This window comes from Rhea americana, unplaced genomic scaffold, assembly GCF_003343005.1.
Source record: "Rhea americana isolate MKP2758 unplaced genomic scaffold, rheAme1 scaffold_10, whole genome shotgun sequence".
In the NCBI taxonomy this organism is placed as follows: Eukaryota; Metazoa; Chordata; class Aves; order Rheiformes; family Rheidae; genus Rhea; species Rhea americana.
The window spans coordinates 1,938,523-1,956,378 of record NW_028185039.1 but is presented as its reverse complement, the minus strand read 5'-3'; the positions used below and the strand labels follow the sequence as shown (position 1 = coordinate 1,956,378).

The window sequence follows — 17,856 nt, the reverse complement described above, 5'->3', positions numbered from 1 at the left end:
TCTTTGCTGTTATCCTCAAAGCTCTGCCTCCGCACTGTCTCCAGTTACACACCTCCCAGACGACTGTGCAATGTGCCACCCACTCTGTGCTTTGGTACAACTGCAATGTACTTTCAAGACTCTGAGAAGAAATTCAAAAGCTGTTGTTTTCCCTGTTGACGAGTAAACTAAATTTAGGCTAAAAATGGCACATAATAGAGCATATTCTGAAGACTTTTCTTGTACCTAACAACTTCTTTACTGCTCTCAAACTAATTTTAATAATAGGAATTACAATTTAAGGCAAATAATGCACTTTCATGATGATGTTAACTACATTATTTCAATCTCTGGAGGCCACATTGTACAGCAACAAGAACTAGTGACAGACAAACGACAAATTGCTTGATCTTTGCAACTGCAGTGTAACTAAGGATCTACTTGATGAAAAAGTCTAAAAAAAATTATCTTTTTGAGAAAGCGAGAGCTTAAATAATTTTCTGGAATACAGCCTGACAGCAAGTCGTCTGTGCCAGGAATACATAGCTAATCTTGATACAGTTTCCTCTCTTCATGACTTTTYTTAATGGGATATTATCATGCACTATACACCTAGAAAAATCAATAGATAGGAAGTTCTGCAAGGCACTGAGCATCTTCAATGCAGCTGGCTTTGAGAGTGCTCATCATCTATCCGGAACAAGGTTCACAACCCCAGCAACATCAGCCCTTGCCAGGACCACATCTAGCTTTAGAGTAGAGCAATACTTCTATTGCCAGAACCTACAAGGACAATTTGCTTTTTCTGCTTGCTGGGAAAAGTTGAAGGGAAAGGATATCCTTAAATAATGCCACAATTTATCCACACTTTAAAATGCTACTCCTTGATTTGTCAGCATACTTTTGAATAATTCACAGTGGATTTGGCAGGCTGCTATGATATATAGTGTAATATAGATGAAACACTTCTGATACAGAAGTTAATACTTTCCAGCAGAGTAAGGAGATAATTGTGTCAAAACAAGCCTTAACCACTTAGGTTTACCTGTTTCTTGATACATAGGAGTTTGCAAACATGATTCCCATTAAAGCAAATGAGAAACACACATATAAATCTGCGTGCCTCAAGAAGAAAATATTCTTCACAAGTGCCTTTCTTGGTGTTGTATGATCAATTCACCATCTGGTTTTATTTATTCATGATTTCTCAGATGACTACAACAATATTGACATTAAATACAGCTTTGGCTTATTAATTTTTTTAAATTCATATGTATTTTAAGTCACTTTTGTTGACTTCACCTTGGATTGCTCCTTTATSTGTTTGATCATTTTCCTGGCCTGCTGTGTGGTGTCTACTCTTACATGTATTTTCCATGTTTGCTTTCCAGCTCCTTGTTTCTGCTCTAGCTAGCCACAGCAGAGTAACTTTTTTGTTCTATGTGCTATGGACTAGCTGTCTTAAGACTACACTGATCAGACTGAGAATTTGTCTAGCTCAGGCTGTAGATACAGAGCAGCCCTGTTTGTTCCAAGATCACCGACACCTCCCTGAAGCTCTTAAAAGACTCTGTAGCTTTTCCAAAGTGGTGGAGACAGGACGTCTGCACATCAAAGAGACCATCARTCCTCCCACAGCATGCATATTTAGATATGTTACTTGTCCTTAGCATCCTTTGTGAAACTTGGGACAGACAACTATTAGCCATATTTATCTCCTTTTCTATCTTACTGCCCACCAAGATCTCAGACYTGGCTAGGGCCCTACACAGCTGGCAAAAATGGACAGTCACTGTCACTTCCAAGTCCTGCATGTCTTCTGACAACTCCCTCTGACATAAACCAGTCACTTCACAAACCTTCCAGGTCATTAAGAGAAAGTCTGTATTTTCAAAACTTTTTCAAATCCCCTTCCTTCACCTCTCCCTTGACTCATCCCAGTTTCAAGCACACAGACTACATCAACTGGCTAAATCAGCTCCCAGTATCAGACCATATACTAAAATCTTCGCACAGACCATAGACATTAATTTAATTGAAAATGCTTCCTACAAACAGATTTCAAGTTTTTGTTCTTACTTGTAATATAYGCCATCCTTATTAAAGAGAACCAATCCGTCCAACTCCCCAGTTGTCATTCACAATCCTGTACCCAGCAAAAGCTAGGTGTCTCTTTTAGGGGTTGTTACCACAGAGTCTGTCATTATTTTCTGTAAGGCGTTTTTTCTACCTCTCAGGTAATCTTCTTTTTTTTCYGTTTGTGCAGTTTTATCTTCCCCATACTCCTCTTGAGTTTATATCCCTTCCTCTTTTTGCTCAGTTCTCTGATCACAGCTTCTCTGTCCTCTCATATTCTTCACTTATGGAGTAACAACGTGTCACATTCATAACCTCTTTGCACCAAAAATGTTCTTTGATCTGTGTAAACTACATTTGATGCTGAAATCCTTGATATTAATATCTTTTGTTTGTGTGTCAATGTTCTCTAGAATCTAATTAAGCAATGTTTTGAGAGTATGATATATGTTTGAACAATTTGGCAGAGCAGACAATACAAGCTATTGACCTGCAAAGATAAATTGTGCTCRCAGATTCTAAGAATTCACACGTGCATGTTTCTTTATGTTATTTCTTCTGAAAAAATACACATTCAGAAAGAGGCCTTGTTTTGTAATAATCTCTGCAAGACTTAATCAAGTATCTTTTCATGCTCTTTACTGTAATTGCAGTTGCAGTTACAGCAGGGCAAAATAGAAGCTGATTTAAACTAACCAACAAAAATAATAATAAAATAAAATAAAGGGTAAGTTCACCCAAAYGCTAATAATAGAGATTATTCAATCAATAGGGCTCTTGTTATGAATGAATAGGCTCAAATGGCTTCAAATGATGTAAAGATTGACAAGGTATAGGTCAGCCTAATATACGTACTTACCCTAATCTGACTTCAGCAATTTGAAAAGCAGCATCACATGGCAGCAGGTCAAGACAGCTGWGTGCGGAGACGAAGCTGAGTGCAGCAGGAATGCTGAGCACGTCACAGGAGCGCACAGGGTCTCCACAAGAGATGAGGCTGCTCAGGACTTTGCAGTCATCTCTGCATACCTCTACTGGATTGGACTCTGACAGATGGAAAAAAAAAAAAAAAAAACGGGTGGGGAGTTGGGGAGAGAACAACAAGTTTTAAGAAGGTGATGTGGAGATACTGTCATGCAGAATGTGGTTCACACTCACTGCTAGGACCCTGTGAGCAGCTCTACTGCCAGTCCTACTCCCTAGAAAAGGYTCTGTGCCTTAAGGCAAGAAAATCATGCCATGTTTCTGAGTTTCTATGATCAGYCTGACAGACAAATCTGTTCAGACGTAGCTCCTAGGTAAGACTAGTTCCCAGTGTTGCATCTGRAGTCCAGCTTTCTCCATTGCCATTACAGATCCTTACAGCTGAACAGAAGATGCAGTATCATCATAGGATGAAGAAGAGATCTCAGGGAGCACAAGGCCTGGTTCTTCGTTAAGGTCTGGAAATGAGGGAGCACAGCCCAGGAACGATGTCTATAGGAGATATTGACCAGGACACAAGGCTGGAAACAGTGGCAAATGCCTCCACAGGACTTAAAAGACTTAGTAATGCAGGACTGGAAATGAATTTGAGATTCAGTTTGAAAAACAGAAGTGTTTTGAGGTGTAGAGATAACTCACTCCAAAGCACCAGCCCAATTCTGCTGTGAAGTACGAATCTATTGCAAGAGGCTCTGGAATGTTTCCTGTTCTTAGAGCAGCAAAGCTCTMGGACACGTAAAATAAAGGGCATTTTTGCACTGATGAGGCTTGATGAAAAGAACAGGCAGGATTTTACTACTAGGAACCACCTCTAGCATCACCCCATCCTTCACCTCTGCTCTGCTGTTCCTGAACAGCAGGAACCCCTGGGGCTAAAGTTAAACTCCAGATGAGGGCAACCAGCTGATCCAACCACCCCTCCAACAAAGTCTCAGTGATTCCTGCCAAACTAATCAACTCTGTGTGATTGACCACAATTGATTTCCTCAGCTGGGCACAGAAATAGCACTGAGGGTGTCTGCTGTGCTCGYGGCTGCTTCCACGGAGGACAAAAGGAGCAAAATTATCTTGACGGGCATTTGAGTCCGACTCTCCCAGCACTGTCAGAGGAGGGCCAAGCCAAGCCCGTTGCATCCCATGTGCCTGGTGCTGAGGCAGCCCAGCGCTGAAGTGCTGTYTTTGCACAGCCTGGCCTGTGCTGGCTGGCTTTGTGCAGGGGGGGAAGAACTTCCACAAAGTGCAATGATTTTTCAGCGTCAAGAATTTGGGCAACCTGGAGAGAGATGTGTAACTCAGGCTGGGCCTGGGCCTCTGGCAAGCCTGGTYGGAGCTTTTAGGCAACAGCACAGTGCCATCTGTTGGCTTGCTCACCCAGCAATGGAGTGAAACCATCGCCCCAGAAAGTCCTGGGAGGCAGGAGAAAAAGAGGGGAAAAAAGAGCTACATGGGCCCTGCATCTCTATGGCTCTTCCCGCAGAAGGCACAGTTTCTCAGAGCTGCTGGCTGCTGCCCTCTCCAGTTTCTGCAGGCAAAGATGACAGACCTAGTGGCATAAAATTTTCCAATGTTTTTCCATTGGAATGCAAAATGGAATTTCTCCAAATTTAATGGTAACAGTTCAGTCCCAGAGGGCTACTGAATAATTAAATACCACCACTGCCAGTGAGGACTGCCACCCTCCACGCTTCTTCCAGTGCATCTTCCTTCTCTTTCTGGAAATTCTTTCCAAGRGGAAAAAAGGATTTTTCAGGGATATGTAGACATTGCATGAACTTGTTGGAACTGCTACACAGTAAATCCTACGCGTCTGACTTCTGCACAGCAAATTGAGCAGATGGGGGMGTTTTCTTAAAGGCCTTCATTTAGATGTGCTCCTGTGCTCACCCCACCCAACCTGGCCATGGGGCTGTGTCACTGTGTTTTAGCTAGAATTGGCCAAATATGTGGGGTGGGTGGATATCTCACTGTGCATTGTTGGCATGTCRTCTCCAGTGCTCTGGGATAATTCAGGTTGAATGGCTCTGTACAAATGTAGATTATATTACTGCTATAGAGGATTAAGGAACATGACTGTGCTCTAAAAATTTTTCATTGTGAAAAAAAAAGAAGAAAAAGAAAAGTGCTGCAAAAGCCAAGTCTCCCTGGTAGAAAAAAAAACTGAAGGGGGTCATTCTGATTTCTTTTACCCACTTTTCTTTGTGGAAAAAAGAACATTTTACATGAAGAATGAACTATGTGAGGCCAAGGCAGAAAGACTGAGGGATGATGCTTGCCATACAGCCTGGGTCTGGCCGGGGAAGCCCAACTTCTAGTCCTGATGTGGCCCTACTTCCTCTCTTGCCTCAAGTTTTCCATTGGCAGGTGCAGATAATGCTGCCATACTCCTCCCTTCATGGGAGGGATCCAAGGCATCATTAGTTAATGTCTGCAAATGGACTTTGAAGAYGCAAAATACTCTATAAATGTTAAATATCATTATTCTTGCAACAAAGCAAGAAATTAAGAGACAGAGAGATAAAGTTCAAATGAAGAACTCCTTCATTACAGGTAAAATCGTGTCTCAAACAATGTATGCATAAAGTTTACACCATTTCCACATAAAAATGCAATTACTACCTAGAGTAGTTTCACTCTCTGAATTACAATTAATTGACATCTATCCAAAACATGAAAAACAACCATGTTTAGTTTGCACATGGCCTRAACAGCAGAGAGCTCCAGGTGACTGTGAGACATTGCAACATCCTCCATACGAGCTTGGCTGATCCACAAGCCTCAGGCTTGGCCCCCCAYGGTGTGTTTGCAGAGGCAGGTCTCTGCTGCTCTCTGGTGCTAAGTGACACTTCTCCACCCCGGCGTGGTAAGCTTTTTGCATGGAGCTAAGCTGGCACCAGTCTGACCACCAGAGGATGTCCTCGGGCACCCCATGGATCTACTGGTTCAGAGCTGCAGCGGAGGCTCACCTGAGCACGGGTCCTGCTTTGCACATCCATGCATAGATTTCCCCGTAGTCAGTCAGAGAGGACACTGCAGAGCCAGTCTGGGAAAGAGATGGAAGGCTTTTAAATTTCTCCCTCACTTATCTTAGAAGCAAATGGAGGAAACATTGCAGTTGCTTTCTCCAAGGTGAGACTTTTTAGTTGTTTCCGTGACACTGCTCTCTCAGGATGCTGAGTTGGAATACACAGGAGAAGACCTGGACATCAGAATTAGTGGTCATAGTATGACAAGGGTCATTTCTTCATGGATTTTTCTTAATAATTTTGTGAGCCAAACTGGACCCAAATTAAAAAAAAAAAAAAAAAAAAACAAAGAACAACATTGATCTGCTCCTTCATTGCCATTAAAACCTCAAATGTATTAGAAATACAGAAAGGGCAGTGACATCTGGAAGTTAAAGCTGTGTTCTAGAAGTGAGGACACTGCCTGCTTGTGTAAGGCAGAACAAGGCATGGAAGAAACCCGTGCCTCAGTTTCCCTTTCCTTGAGATGCAGCTAATATCTATTGACTCACGTGCAAAATGCTTTCTAAGCCATGAATGAAAGGCCTTACATAAGTAGTTATTAAATTAATAACAATAATTTTTGTTGTTCCTAAGCCAACTATAAAAATAATTTTTCAGAGAAACGAAGTGCCTTGTCTCCCAGTGATAGATTACAATGATGTTAGAAATTATTCACAGTATGAATCTGGTTTCCAGTCTGGTTCCTCTCAATAAATTACAGAACGGAGCCCAGGGTGAGTATATAGTTTACCAAAGCAAATTCAAAGCAGGCAGAAAGTATATTCCCCCGTCAATTTTGTCTGTGATCCTTCGAGGTCTTCTCCTGACTAAAAGGAAAAGTCGAGTATCGCCTAGGAGTTTCCCTTTCGTTTATGACCGGCCGGCTTTCGGCGCGCCCCGCCGCCCGCGCCATCAGTGCCGCTCGCCTCCCCGTCCCCAGCGCTGCTGCACCCGCCGCCACCCTCCCCGGCGGCCACGAGCCCCTCCGCGCCATCGCCTTTATTTTATTTTTTTTTTTTTCCTCCGGTTTCACCACTGTTGTTTATCCATTAAATTCTTTCCAGATGGGGCCGAGATTCTCCTCCTTCCTCCGAGCCGGCGCCACGCGCGCCGAGGCTGCCCGTCGACAGGTGCAGGGCAGCGCGGAGCATATGCCGTTGGTTTGGCAGCGCCGGCTGCAGCGGCAGCTTCTGCGCGCGTCTCGCCGGGCAGCGCTCAGCCGGGACCTGGCGCCGCTCGCAAACACCATCTGGCATTGGCAGCCCTGGCACCGAGGAACCATTCCCCGCGCAGGCAGCCCGGCCGGCCGGCAGGCAGGCAGGCGCCGGCCCCGCTCCGCTCGGCGGCGGCTTCTCCCCGCGGCCGAGGTGCTCGCGCGGGGACGGGGATGCGGAGAAGGGCCCGGGGCAACGGGAGTCTTGCTGGGCCTTTGCTACCGTGCTGGCGACAGCTGGGACGGGAGGAAGCAGAGCCCACGCTGCCTTCAACAACCCTCATCCGCGGCACGACAGCTCGGGCCCCTTCTCCATCCCCTCCCTGCGGCCCCCCAGCTCCTCCAGCACCGGGTCCCTTCCCCAGCAGCGGGTGCGCGGGGCGGTGGGGACACGGCAGCACATCTCCTTATACGAGACCTTTGCTCCTCGGTGCTGCGGACGACCTTCCCAGCACAACRCGGCCGCGGTCTGGCTGGGCTCGAACGCACGCTGCAAGGCAAAGGCCTCTGCTTCCAGTTTCTGAACCAACACAACACAGGCCACAGAAAGGCCACGAACAGTCGTTATTTATAGCAGAGTTACGAGTTACCCTCCCTGCTGAAGAGATCTTCCCTGGAAACCTACTCCTGTGCCTCAGCGTCAGGCTGCGCGGCAGCATTTCTCCGAGCAGCACAGCACGCCTGGGAAAGGAGGGAATTTATACAGCATCCTTTCTTTTTCCTCCTGCCATGAAAAGTACCAGCACTCAAACAATTTCTGGCTGTCTGGACCAATGTCAGAGAAAAAAAAGAGAAAAAAAGGCATTTGAAGTCTGAACGGCAGTATAACAAACTCCACCACTCAGCTCCACCACTATTGCAAACATCTGCAGAGTACATCTGTCCTGGAGTACCGGGCTCTCGGGATGTATGCGAGTCTGCTTGGGCGTGCTCCTCCTGATGCCTGCACATTYTGCCTATGCCTCGATCATAGCCCTGCCTCCCACCCATCCTCTAGAGAGTCCTGCTCCATGTGCTAGGTTTCAAAGCCCTTTGGTCTGACAGCAATCAGGAAAAGACCAGCACCTCAGCGCTCCCAAATGCGCTGCTCGGGTTTGGAAACACCTGAGCTCCAGTACGAAGTACTTCTGCACATGCTGAAACGTCCAAAGTTCCCAGCTTCCTGCCACAACACCATCRCATTTTACAAATACAAGTGTAAAGAGACACTGGAAACTTTGGGGGGAGAAGTGTTTCTCCCCTGCCGTGCAACATGGGACTATTGCTGCCGTCGAGGACTGCCTGCAGGGATGGCTTTTGCAAAGCGTGACTGTCACAGGAGGAGAYGTATAAGACACAAAACTTTCTAGAATGAGCTGGCTTGCAAAGGGCAAGCCTGTCCAAAGAAATAAAAGGTTTTATTCCCCCCTTACCTACCTATAGCATSTTAAGGAGTAGCAGTTGTTGTGAGCCAGAAGGGCGATGTATATTTTAGCTCCCTACAAGACTCTCTGGTTTACTTACCATGCAAGGACCACTGACAGCCTCACTTTCCCAAAACTTCTCGTGTGYGTTAGTTGTTAGCCACCTGCTTGCTGAGCACGGGCACCCCACACACTGCAGCAGGGGTAGGATCCAAATACGGATATGCTGCAGTTCAAACAAGAATTTATCCCATGTGCCCAGCTTTCTTGGAGGACAGGGCCACGACACCTCCTTTTTCAGTCTTCACTGTGAGTGGTGACGGCCAGGATCTGAGTTCAGCTCTGGACAGACCACGCTCAGATCACAAATGTGGATCCATACTAACACTAGAAAACGACCCTACCAATGCCCGGTGCCACTGCAGTCCCTCTGTCCTGTGTTCCAGCCGAGCTGCAGGCCTGTGTCAGAGCTGCRAAGCACAGGATAGCCGGAGCACACACAGCCTGCTCTGTCAGGAGGGCATTTAAMCCCCCCTGTGACCCCTGCTAAAGGCAAAAGACCGAGACTGTCTGTTGTAGTATCTCTAACCCCTTTTGGAAGGCAACGTCATAGCCCCGGGAGCTGCGTACAGTTGACAGTGCAACACTGGCAGCACGGAGTGTTCAATCTCACGTTGGGAACGTCACAGGAAATTACTTCTTACGGCTTCCCATTTTGCTGCCATCTTCACACACATTGCCTGTCTGATAATCCACCAGATTAACACCAAGCCCCTCAAACGGGACTCGGTGAGCCCGTACCCTTCACCTTAAGGTTCGTGCCGCAATCACCCTGGCAATGAGCTGCTCTGCTTGTCTTAGCTGCGGTCACCGAGCAGCATTTACACAACCRCTCTGCACACCTGTGAGGCTGTGAGCTCGGACAGGGCCAGCTCAGCTGAGCAGGGCAGCAAGGGGAGACCTCGCTCCCCTTAGAGGACCACGGTGAAGGAATACCACCTTGGCTCCGGCCTGGCWCTTCTTCTTGAGAAAGCTGCCACCTTTCCTCAGTCAATCAGCCCATCAGGGACTGGCTCTCCCAGCCRGTAGAAGTAACTTATGGCCACACAAAGAGACAGTGCTACATTAGCTACTGCTACTGACTTTTTAGTTTGGAAAGCCAGTAATGCAACTAAGCGGCTTGGGCCTCAGGATCCTGCAACGCTGTGCAAAGCCCTGCATCAACTGTGCATGCAACTACACTAGAAATAAAYGTACAAAGTCACCGCTGCAGTGGCACATAGCAAGGGGAGCATCTCACCGGGACCATTTGCTTCTATTTGCCAGCAAATTCTTGTTGCAATTTTAATGATAGAAGCCCACAGTAAGAAAAGTGTCAGTGACCATACACTAGATCTCACCCATTTATCTGCTGTGGTTCATCRGCATAGCACATCCAAAGCTGGTTTCTATTTCCCTCCTCTTTTTAAAGAGGAAATTATGTGATCTACTCCTTGCTAGATCCTGCACTCCAAACTCAAGCAAAACAAAATGGATACTCTCTCCAGAGCCCAATGTGCCAGAGGCTCCAAACCCACGACAAAAAGGTGCTGCCTGCCCTGAACAGAGCACAGCCCAAAGCACATTTGGGTTTTGCAYTTGACAGCACAAGCACTGCTGTTTCCCTGGGTTTGTATAGATTACTCTATGCAGCACAGTTACATATATTTCACATATTGTACTGTACTAGTGGTTATTTTGCATGTACAGCAGCTTAAAGATAGGCCAACCCCAAACTTAACTTCAAGCACTGTAGCTTGCAGGCCTTTATAATAGCGCACGACAATCTCTATATGGTCTGTCTAGCCTGAGAGAGCACTGACAAAGGGAAAGAAGAATGACAGATGCTCCCCATGCACAGAGGCAAACAGAGACGGGATGAGAGGAGAAAGAGAGCCTAAAGGGAAAGAAACCGAGCATGCACACACACACACACAGACATACAAAGACAGGAAAGACAAAGGAAAGGGAGATGAGGCAAAAGGACTGGAGAGGAAGAAAATGACCCTTCTCACTTAGTGGGAGCTGCTTGCAGCATCATCTCTTAACGCTTTGTGAGATCTGACTGGGATATATTTGTGTCTGTGAACCAGAATCCTGACACCAGTCCCTTTGATAAATATTTATCGTGCCTGGCTCTCTATCACTTCAGTTTCCACCAGATTAACCTCGATTCTTCCAACAAAAAATGTCCTGATGTTCTGCCTGACACACACATACTACTTTGACCTTCCTTCTCCAGATTCCCCATGGTACTTGTTTCCATTCAGCTAAGGAGAGAATTTTCACTCATCAATCAGAACCGGATTTCTCCCATGCCATGTAAATAATTTAGAAGCATAAGCATCCATGGCACTGCTTATGTGCAACCCAAATCCAGTGCCAGGAATCTTGGGAAAAGGGCCCAATAATATTGTACCAGTCCAAAGTAATTAAAGTGCATCATTACATATAAATTTGTAATTAAACACTTTAACGTAATCATCCCGCACAGCACGATTCCTGATGAATTAATTAAAAGAACTCCAGAAATTAATGTTTTACTTGTCACCATTGTTGTGCTAGCTGTAGCCATCTCCCTGACTATTCCTGCAGCATGTTGTGAAGTAATTATATAATTACTGGGGAACAGAAAGGCTCAGAGTCCCAACAGAGGAGAAACCTGAAACAAAGTGGAAATAGCACACCACAAAGGGCAGAAGGAGAACAAGTCCCCCCACTGAAGAAGAGTCTTCTTCAGCCCTAGGAAAAAGGAGGTTGAAAGAGAAGGGTAGGGACAGGATTTCCACCACCTACCAAGATGGACATGTTCTCCCAGGTGTAATCTTGCTCACTTTCATACACGTGCACATGCGTGTGCACGGCTGCTATGTCCTCCTCTAGCATGCTTGCTGTCTGCAGACCTTGACGCGTGTCTCACACCTCTGGGTGAACTGGGCACCTTGCATTGACTGTGGTGGTATGTTAGGCAGCACATTGCCAGCAAGAAGCCACCCCACAAGACACTGCCCATCCAGCATGTGAGAAATAGCCCTTCCTCCCCAGAGTGCTTATTCTGAACAGGCTGCAGAGTCAGGCAGCAAGGAGGGAAGCAGGGGCAGACAGAAGAGAGAGCATGCCCAACATAAGCCAGCAGCTCAGCGTCAGTGTGGGAAGTTGTACCRAGGTGTCCTGAGGCTCAGTGCAAATCCAAATAATATCACAGGAGACTTTGGAAAACCTCACCCAGAACAAAGCCCATTGCCACCTCCCTGGGGAAGGTCTCCTCTCTTGATAGCCTGCAACCTGTTTTGGGTTAAGTCCCAATCCATGAGACCTCTCAGGGATAAACCYCCCTGCAGCTCTGCTTCCCCTCCACCTCCCTGGCACACATGCGAGGCTGGGGCTTGTGGCTAGCTGCTCCCTCCAGGGAAACAGCTCTGCAGCCCAGCCTCTCTGCAGCACGGGGAGCAGGGCTGGCTCCCGCAACGCGGCACGTGGCTCAGCTTAGCCCTCCTTCACCCCATCCAAATGCCCTTTAACCCCATATGCCTTTCCTCATAGCACAAGCAGAAGCAGGTAGTCAAAGGAACATATGAACCCCTTTCTCCATACGTGTACACCTCTTCCCCTGCTTCAGAGTCCTCCATGTTCTGCACTCTCCTCCTACAACTCATGGTTTGTTGTYTGAAGGATGGATTCCTTCCAGCCCCTCTCACTCACGCTGGCTTTGGCTAGCTTGTTAGATAACTCCCCTCAGGAAACCTCCCATATCTCAAACATCCCCCCACCATCTATCAGACATTTATTCCACTAAGACCTCATAAAGTCCCTCCTTTGTTATCTCATTGCATTTAGAGTTCCTTTCTTCAACCCCCACCTTYAGAGTCAAACAATTTAACTCCCCAGGCCCAGTCATATCCTTCCTATTTCTACTGCATAGTCAAAGCACAGCGGTTAGTATGCTCCTTCATCTCTAGTCTAGTCAGTATGAGCTACAGGACTTGTCTCCTCAGCCTACAAGGGAAGTCTGGAGCTAAGGGACCAAACAGGCTACTGAGTGACTGCAGCAGCGAAGGGGTTAAGGCTGAATTCAAATTGAATTCTTAGATGCAGCAGGCATTGCTGTCCGTCTGTCCATGCATGCGTGTGTGCATGCATACATCTATGCACAGCATGAGACTCATACAACCCTCAGCTCCCCAAAACACTTCTGGAACTATATAGTATGGAGCACACAGGGAATTCCCCCCAAGACTACAGCCCAGAGACTAGCTTGCCACCACAAGGACAGCATCTAGATAAGTAAYCAAATCTCCAGGTTGCTGCTGCTGTGCAGGGTGTCGAGGTGCCGGCCCTGCTCGCCCACGCCGCGGTGTCCATCAGTATGCACACGAGGCCGGGCTGCACAGCTGGCTGCAGCAGGTCGCCTGGCGATCTGTGAACCCGGACAAGTCCTGGCAGGGTCCAGCTGAGGGAAGCTGGTGGAACAGAGCCACATTCATTACTCCTCAGTGGGGTTCCCCTTGTTTTAACATTATTTTCAGCACTGTCCAGACATGTAGTTTCACATCCGCCTTTGCCATCTGAACCACTGCACACCACCGGGGCTGCTGGCAGCACTAGCAGCACTGYGGGTCTGACGAGGTGCACATGAGACACGACCTTGGACCCTGTGTTAAACCAGTTCCTCCTTTCAGCAGCCTCCACCCTCCCTCTCTCCAAACGGCCATCTGGGGGGGAACAAAAGCCATTCACCCGTGGGGACAGCTGTGCAGCATAGGTGGGCCYGTGCAGGTTTGCTCCATCCCTGCCACCAGGCTGCTCTGCACCACTAATGTAGCTGGGGCTTGGCGTCACACTAGCCACGGCCAGGTAGGATTGCAGTAAGTCTTCTCTCAGTTTACTAAATAGTGCAGAGTAATAACATCTCCAAGTGAACACTGATAGAGAAAAATGCTCAATAACAGCTCCTTAAAAGAGCTTCACTCCTTAAACTATGGCTGCAGCACTCTCAGTCCTTATTTGAAAGCTCCCWGTAAGACAGAGACTCTGCTGCTGTATATTTTCCATAAATTATATTTCCAGTGAAGGTTACTACTGCTCCTTGTGTTCCCAGGAATCTTCCTTATACTCCTAGATCATCACCCCTAGTCCCATTTGGATGCAGGAAGGGTCAAAATGCTTTATTTTATCAGCCCTGAGATAACAGGGACTCAGCAGGTTCATGAACTTTTGTCCCTGCTCAACCACCTGCTATAGAGGAGGGAAGTGGGGAGAAGCTGGTGCAGGAGGAGGCACTGRAGATAACCACTGGCACGAAGGGATGTGATCTGGGCCCAGGAATTCAGGAATTACAAATACTGAAAGGAGGAGCAGGTAACATGCTGCAAACTCAACCACCACAATGAGATTTAGCTCAAATCTCAGACTGAGGCTGCATCAATTTTCCAAGAGTTAGGGAACTGCTTTCCCATTTCCTTGCCCTTCTGCACACCTCCTCACTTCTAGCCTGCTGGAACATTTGCTCCTTGGCTTGCCACTATCAGTGGCCTGGGAATTTTGCTCCTGGTTATTTTCTACCGAGCCAAAATAGGAAATACCACAACTCAGCTCAGTTTTACAGCTGCAGGGCCAGGAGATTCAGAAAGAGCAGGGAAYGCTCAAATTAGATGAAAGTGTCTTTTGGATTAAGCACAGGACAGGGATCCARGAACTAAAGGAGTCATATGGAGTGTGACTCTACTTCCCCATCTAGAGATTACACTTAACTGGGGCTGTATTAGTTAACGCTTGTACAGCTCTTTGAAAAAGGAAAGCGTTTGAGGCTTTAAATACTGCCCGTGGGAACAGATCAACAAGATTTCTAACCCTTCTGAAAAATTAAACCTTTTGCCAATTAAGCTGGCAAATGCATGGATGTGAATCTAAAAACCTCTTCAGCTAAGACCAAGACCAAAGTCTCCTGAGAAAGGCCTCTCTTGGCCGTTCCTTGTACTCTTCCCCTCCATTCACCCATGTCAGAAATATATCAAGTAACCGAGCTATAAACTGCTTCAGCAGACACACACTTGAAATGTAACCAGGCTACAAATATTGCTGCAGTAGAACTACCATTCAGGACATTTAAATGGACAGCATTAATGTGCAGACAACGTCTTCTTCTAGATTGCTTGAACTAGTATTGCAAAAATGTCATTGTAAAGCATAATCTCCGTTAATTTTGCAGTTAGCCCTCTAATTTGAATTGCAGTTTTGATGCCACAAGATATAAACAATCTCCATATGCATACCCATACCAACATATGTACCGCCTACATTTTGGGGATGTACATTGCTTTGGTGATTAAATCACTATTTCAGATTCTGCTCTGGGCTGCACCTCTGTTGAAACTATAGGGTTACATTCTCTCAGATGATGCTGGAATTTGAGTACAAGATTTTATTCAATAAAGAGCAATTTCCACACTCCATTCCTATACCCTTTTCAGACTGATTTACACCTTTAGGCAGCAGGCTGAACAGCAGCAACACTGAGACATAGACCCTGGCAATAACCACAGCTCGGGAAAGGGGAAGGACATTGCCCGTTCATTGAACAGACACTTGGAGTGGGACACGGGCCTCTATGGATTCACGCAGGCTGTTACAGGCCAAGGAAAAGCAGCAACATGGTATAGCAACAAAGCAGCCCAAACAGTGCAATCATGGATGGTGAAGAGAATCACTTGATAACTGAATGTTCTCCTACCTTTCAAGTTAACATCCACCCTGGCAGGTCCCTGCTGACTTCAGGAGTTCAGCCACGTACAGTTCTTTGTGTTTCATCTACAAAAAAGGAACAAACAGTACCTGTCTGCTATGCCTCCATTCACTCASTACCCAGCCATACYCGGTCCCTTAGGTGCTGTGTAATCWGAGACACTCAGCACTGATATTGCTCTGTTGACCCTGTGAGGAAGAACTTCACCCAGCGCTGCAGGATGCTCTGTTCTCAGCATGTAAGCAAAGGTGTTAACAAATGATACACTGGAAAGGATTAAAAAAAAAACAAAAAAAAACCCACGTGTGCAAGCATAGAAAGCATACACAGTTTTACCCAACAGCACAGTCCTTGGCTATAGCCGGACAAAGGCAAAAGTCTACACTATTTCATGAACTGTGAAAGCAAGCAAGCCACTAACCACTTGTATCTCCAGTTACACAAATGCAGGTATAGAGCAGGCATTTTGCAGCAAGGTCTATGTGCTCAAGCTCACATACCCCAAGCAAAGCTAAGGGGAACTTGGGCACCAGTGTCTAGTAAAGACATTTATCCAAGGGGCTCAAACCTCAGCACAAGCTCTGTACTACCCATGCAAAGGACCTGTTAAGCTGCAGGGCAGGGTGGTACTTGGCACCCAGGAATTCAAAGGTGCAAATTCAAATCTCTGCTCTCTGACAGATGTGCATAACCTTGAAGTCACTCAATCATTTTGTGCCTCTGGAGGCATGGGAATAACGCTGAACTCCCTCCTGGCACGGACACAGTTTAGCAACTGGATGCAGGTGTGTGCTGGCATGCGAGGATTGCTGGGGCACACAAGTAAAACATCATCCAGGTGTTGACAACTGGACAGAGGTGTGCGCTTGGGAGCAGGGAAGCACAGACATGTGCATGGATGTGCTGGTGTGGATTCATACAAGAGAGATCCCAAAAGGTCTCTCCTGCAGGAAGCCCCATAGCTTTCGTATATTCACGCAAGCGCTATAGTCACGCAAAGCTAGTGGTATTTGATGGTGTACCCCTAGCTTCCAGAAGCTACCCAGGGAGCATAGAGGGCAGTGAGAGATACTTCCTAGCCTGGGTACCASTGCCATGCCTGGCACCCCGGCGCTGTGGAGCCACAGCAGAGCCTGCGACGCAGCCTGCGACAGGGACCCGGCTGCCACCATCCTCCCCACGCAAATGCGGCAACAGAGCGCCAAACCCGGGAACGGGTCTGACTCTTGGAGCCAGGGGCCCCTTCACCCTTCCCTGGTCCCCAGTGGAACAATTTACCTTTCGGAGCAAGTCCAAGATATTAATTAAGATAAATCTACCTCAATTTTGAGATTCTCTTATCATGTAATTTATCAAAATTATGTTAATTATTTCTGTAGGGCAGCAAAATTATTACCTCTTCYGTGTCTGATTTGTATTAATATTCATAATTTAATAATTCAGCATCCAAGCCATCTGGTTTGGGGAGCCACGCTCCTTCCCCTCCCTCCACCAGAGCCAAAACACTCCAGCCTCTCCGCTCGGGCTCCAGTCGAGGCAGTCCCCGACCGCTCTGGACCAAAAAGCTCGGCACCGGCTCRGCCCCCGGCTGCAGAGCGCGCGGCGGCCCCCGTCCCCCTCGCCAAGCGCGGCCGCGAGGGTGGGATTTTCTCCGGGAAGGAGGGAGCAACCCCTTCGCCGGTGCCGGGCTGAGCCTCTGTCACCGGCGCTCAGCTCAGCCCGGCAGGTGAGCACAGCTGAATTGACATTTTCCACACTTTGTGATTTTTACACTGTAATTTGACATAATTAATGCCTACATTACTGCTGATAATTTAGCTAGTTAATTAAACTCGGAGGAGATAATTAAGGAGAGGCTACTGCTTGGACTGCTAATTGTTTTTGTCATTATTTTAGGGGCCCGACAGCTGCTGGCTGAGTCATCCCGTCCTGTCAGCTGATGGGTTCACGTGACCGCGGCGCCTCCGAGCAGAGGGCTCGGGGCATCTCGAGGCGCTCCGCGGCCGCTCTACCAGCCCCGGCGCTTCGCCGCGCGCGCACATGGGTCTCAGCGGAAGCGGGCAGGCGGTTTCGCCCGCAGGGAGCGGCTTTGCCCCGCTCTCCGCTGAACGGCCGAGACGGGGTGCTTCCCTGGCGCCGCGGAGAGCTTGGTCCGTGGGCAGGAACGCCCAGCCCGTCGTGCCGGGGAGCACGAGCGACGCTGCAGCGTGGCAACGAAGGAGCTGCCCACGGGGTTTCTGGCTTCATCTTTAATTGGGAGTAAGTCAAAACACTTACTGAAAGCAAAAGCAGATGGGTGATGAACCCATCTGGTTTCCAAAGAGAAAAGCGCATCAGTCTGAGCTGTGTCTCTGCTCCAAGCCGCACTTCTTGTCTTGCTGAGTTCTCTGCCAGCCCCACCAGCATGCTCCCACA

General features: G+C 47.5%; 1 long non-coding RNA gene across 1 annotated transcript; it reads right to left on the bottom strand.

The window, feature by feature from the left end:
* Nucleotides 1–3,013: 3,013 nt before the first annotated feature.
* On the bottom strand, nucleotides 3,014–15,493 carry LOC146601587 (uncharacterized). Its single transcript, XR_014895251.1, has 3 exons — nucleotides 15,430–15,493; nucleotides 6,003–6,079; nucleotides 3,014–3,101 (listed from the first exon to the last, which is right to left on the bottom strand). It is a non-coding gene; the product is annotated as an uncharacterized LOC146601587 (long non-coding RNA).
* Between the last annotated feature and the right edge of the window lie 2,363 nt (nucleotides 15,494–17,856).